Source organism: Bidens hawaiensis, unplaced genomic scaffold, assembly GCF_021521415.1.
Source record: "Bidens hawaiensis isolate Kalapana, Puna unplaced genomic scaffold, B.hawaiensis_p1.1 tig00049640_1, whole genome shotgun sequence".
NCBI lineage: Eukaryota > Viridiplantae > Streptophyta > Magnoliopsida > Asterales > Asteraceae > Bidens > Bidens hawaiensis.
The window spans coordinates 26100-31250 of record NW_027498875.1 but is presented as its reverse complement, the minus strand read 5'-3'; positions in this window follow the sequence as shown (position 1 = coordinate 31250).

Genomic DNA, 5151 nt, shown 5'->3' with positions numbered 1-5151 from the left:
TCATATAATATATACTCAAAACTATGAATTACTCACTAACATACGTGTTGACAAATATTATTTTATGCATTGTTACAGATTTGATTATTACTTGATTTGGAGTTTGAAGACGCCATTCTATTTGATACCACTAGGTTATTAGAAGAATGAACAATATTTGTTTCTTATGTTTGATGTTATTTTGTATGAACAAGTTGTGTTATTTGGTTGATTGAATGAAATTAATGAGTTGGTTAAATATTGTCACTTTAATAGTGTCTTGTGTTCTTGGGCAATCCATTGCACCCCAACATGTTCTGCCACCTTTGGTCGGAGTGTGACATCGCCTAATGCGATGGGCATGCTACAAAACACAAGAATGGGTGGTGTCGAGATACGCGATACCCTTAAGCCACAACGTCATCGCGTATCGCGATGACGTGGTCTGACAGACGAGGACACGTGGCTCTGTGTGTCCAACCACGTGGCAAGTCTACTAGGTTACGCGACAAGCCTAGTCACGATACGCGATGACCTCTGAATAGGTCCATAGCGTATCGCGATCCGAACAGGTAAACTTAGAGCACTTGATTCTTTGATTGTGGTTAGTTGAACCGATTCTGTAATAGGCAATGCAGGAACATGAGCACTAAACGGAGCAACCGGAGAAGAAGCAAACCGTTGACCATGATATGGGGTAGGAATATTCCAGAGAGGAGTTCTAATTGGGATAATATGAGACGGCATTCCAGTTCTGAAACATTCACACGTATTAAAAGTCTAAGCCGAAAAATATACATGTTTATATGAAAGATGAATATGTATGAGAAGTAAAAGGCTTAAAAGAATGACCCGTATACTAGAATTTGCGCCCCCAATTCGACATGCTGACAGTCGGTAAAAGAGGGATGGAACATAGAGGTTGAATTATTCACATCATGCAGATTAGATGTGAAAATAGGAGTCACACCACCTGCCATTGGATTGCTGACCGAAGTAACTTGTCCGGGTGGCGTTGGTGGTGAAGACAATTTTCCTACTTCGCGTGAACGTCTAGTGGGAGCTTTTTCCTCCAAGTGGTTACCAACATGAGAATCCTCATGCGATTTAATACGATCCAAGTGGCTACCATGGGAGCTAACATATGGCACCTTCATATTCTAAGCAAATGTTAATGAAAAAGCAATGCTAAAAAGAGTGATGGCAATGAGAAACAAACATGTAAAGCGCAATGATAAAATTGACTACCTGTGAATATAAACTATGACTTTGACCAGCACTTGCTTTGACCTTGAAAGTAGAGTTTTAAATGTGAAACTTAGAGCCAGGGCCGTCTTCGAGAATTTATATGCCTCGGCCGAGCCTAAATAAAAAGGCCCGTAAACTCTAAAGAGTAACGAAATATTATAAGCAAAAAAAGAATTTAGGCCTTATGTGAATAGGTTTTTTGTTTGGTTTAAACAATTAAATATTAAAATGGGCATACTCGGTTATGATTTAGGTAGTGTAAAAAACTTTGTGTATAAAAAATAAACTTAAAAACGTCTCAAGAGAGACTAGAACTTGCAACCTTTTGATTGGAAGCCATACCCCTTTACCACTAGACCAACCTAGTTATTGTATAATTAGGGTAAAACATTAAATATACATATTTCTTTTTCATAAAAATATATATATATAAGACAAATTTTGTGCCCCCAAAAATTAAGTGCCCTGACCGGTCGCCCACGTTGCCCTATGCCCGAGCCGCCCATGCTTGGAGGCGTTGTAATTGATTCAAATTTAATTGAATTCAGTTTAATTTAATTGACTAAAATCTGGAGGCGTTTTAAACGTGGATGCAGTTATTTTCATCCAATTTAATTGATTCAATTCAATTGTGGAGGTGTTTTGATTTTTGGTAATATTTTCTAATAATAATTTCAAATCAGTTTAATGGGAGAATTTTGTTTAACGGAGCTTGATTGCACAATGATGTAGGAAGGTAACATTCAATCGATCGGTTTCAACTCCTTGGTTTAATGGAGCTAAACTACAAAGTTATTCATTACCAATTTGTAAATAAAAAATACAGTAAATTTGTAACATCTCGAAAAATACCATATTTATTAACATCTTTAATTATTTATTAAATTGCGCAAGCGTAATCTGGATTATAAGAAACCTATTGATTTGTTCTTTGTATTTAAGTTTGTATAGATAATGATGATTAGTATAATAAAGGTGTTTGCTTTGTCTACTTTTAAAAGTATAAAAATAAATTGTGAACTCTTCAAATCTAAAGGATGTAATATAAAAAATTATTTTAAATCTCAATCTATATTTTCCGAAATATTAATGTCACGCGTCAACCGCAAATCATGAGACCTCAATCACCAGTTTATGGGCTGGGAATCCTTTCCTAATAAGTATGTAACGTAACACGATCAATATTATGCTAAGTATATGTCTATATATATATATATATATATATATATATATATAATAACAATTCTGCTCGTTTTCCAAAACACGCCTCATTCGCTGCACCGAAACTACTGACTTCGGTATAGCTAGCGAGTTGTGCCGTCGTCAAAGTCTCCATCGAGGTCTCACGTTGTCCATCGAGCACCAATTAAAGGTGAGTCTTACACCAATATATTCGTCACTCAGTTCTGAACAAAACCCTTAGTGCCGGCTCTAGCGTGAAGCTGGTAAAACATAATTTTTAGGCCTTCACATTTCGAAGGCCCCAGTTTTTAGAATAATAAAGAAACAAAAGTTTTTGTAATTGCTTATATTGTGAGAGCAAATTAAAGTTTCATAAATTACACATTTGTAACTTATTAACTTAATGAAAAATTATAAGGAGATAAAATAAGGAATCCCAAACACCCCCTAAATATAAACTTGTTGAAAGTTTTAAAATGTGTGTAATTTAAAAAATATATGAAGTAGAACTCAGTTTGTAATAAAATATATATATTGAAATGTAGGGAAAAAAACTAGTATAAAACAATATGTTTCAAGTTATACGAATATCCAATAAAATAATATGTGCAATGTTATTCAACTTACATATATATATATTGCTTACTATACGAAAATGAAAATTTTTAAAAATAAAATATCACAGAGTTGTTTAATTATATTAATCATGATTATTTTAAATTAACATTTTAACTTTTTTTTCTATACTTTGACAGACTTATAAAAAAAGGTCTTATATTTGTTGTGAGCTTTAGGCCTCTCAAAGTGTAGAGCCAGTCTTGCCCTTTAGGCCTCTCAAAGTGTAGGCCTCTTGATGGTGACTATTGGAAATGAATTTGGGGTTGAGTCATGTTTATAAAAACATTCTCCTTTACATTAATGTTTCTATTCTTTTATCTGCCGTTGTTTTACAAAGTCAAAACATGCATGCAAAGGTTAAATTTTTACTGAGTGTGTTTATTAGCTTTATATCGTTTAAAACCATAGAGTCAGTTTATTTTGGTTGAATCAATTTTATGATTCATTTAGTATCATAATCATATGAAGAAATATTACTTACAAATATTAGCTTATAAAAGTTATAGTGAGTCTTACGATGTTTTAAACAATCTACCAAATTGTTTTTTTATATTATTTAAAGTCCAAACTAGTGATGAACCCTTTCAAAACTAAAGGTTTAATATCAAGTTGTAGCCACTGTATTTTGAAATCGAATATTATGAACTATTTTAACTTTTTGTTTATAAATTGTTCTCTGCATTTTAATTAATTGTTCTCTAAAGCATAATAATTAGATATGATGATTTATTTAATTGATTTTTCTTTATATAAATAACAATTATGTACAAAGGGAATCAAAGTATTTACCACTGCAATCATTATAGGTTTTTGCATCGTTACTTCTCGTGCAAGGATTGTTTTGTTTCTTATTGTTACTCGTCTATCAGGTTTGGATCTCTTGACAACCTATGTGTACGAATTTGATTTATCGCTATTTCGTAGTCGGGTCATTGAACTCGTTATTTTATGCTTATGTTATCGAATTTGTGATATTATATACTTAGTTATTTATATTATTGCACTGGGTTAGAACCCGCATGATACACGGGGGGACTTGAAGAGGTAGGTCCCAGCAGAGCCCAGTTGGACCCGCAGGACTCACCTTGAAGAGAGACGTCTGCGCAGAAACCAACTGGATCCGAAGGACCCACCATGCTCAGAGACGTGACGTCCTTACGTGCAGTACGCAAGCTGTTCCCGCAGGAAATGCCTCCCAATGGCGAAGTACTCCGCCTGTTCCCGCAGCTGCGGATACAAGCCATCAGGGAAGGCCACCCGCGCAGCAAGGCTACACGCACAAGGCACTTAGCTCTCAAAATAATTCAGTAGTCACCTGAAGGAATGAGCAAAGCAGGGAACAATCCCGCACAAAGGCTGGAGGGGGAATACTCCCGCCCAAATGAGCCAGTCCGTACGATACTGGAGGATCTTTTGTACTGTACCTGACGAGGTATGGGCAAAAGATCTGACCAGAGATACGACAGCTCATTGACAACAGTATGGCGAGCAGCATGCTATTGTACTGTATGTCACTATTAGCCGCTGCCTACTCACCAACTCCTGTCATACCACGTGCATAGCCTGCAGTTGGTGGAAAAGGAATAGTACACAACAGGCCTGGTCACTGTCAGCCGCTGCCTACCCACCAACTACCAGCATGGCACGTGCGTAGGCCATAGTTGGTAGAACAGGAATACTATTCAGCCGGTTACACCTTCTTGGAAACCTACCTTCGGCTATAAATACCCCAAATGGTATGATCATCTCATCTTATCTTGTATCTTACATCTTATACCTGATATCTGCTCTAGCAATCTCTTAATATACACTTATATTCAAGAGCAATCTAGTCTGATTCTCACGCCGGAGGGTGGTCACAAGGAGGTACCCCCCTTCTCAGTGACGAGCTCACGGTATCTGTTTTGCAGGTTATCAGAAGAACCATCTTTGCCGGATCTAACCCCTCGTGGGAAACATCTATTTAACCCCCAGATTATCCGTAATCTGCCCGGGGTCCATCAGTGTTTCTTCAATAAATAACAATTATGTACAAAGGGAATCAAAGTATTTACCACTGCAATCATTATAGGTTTTTGCATCGTTACTTCTCGTGCAAGGATTGTTTTGTTTCTTATTGTTACT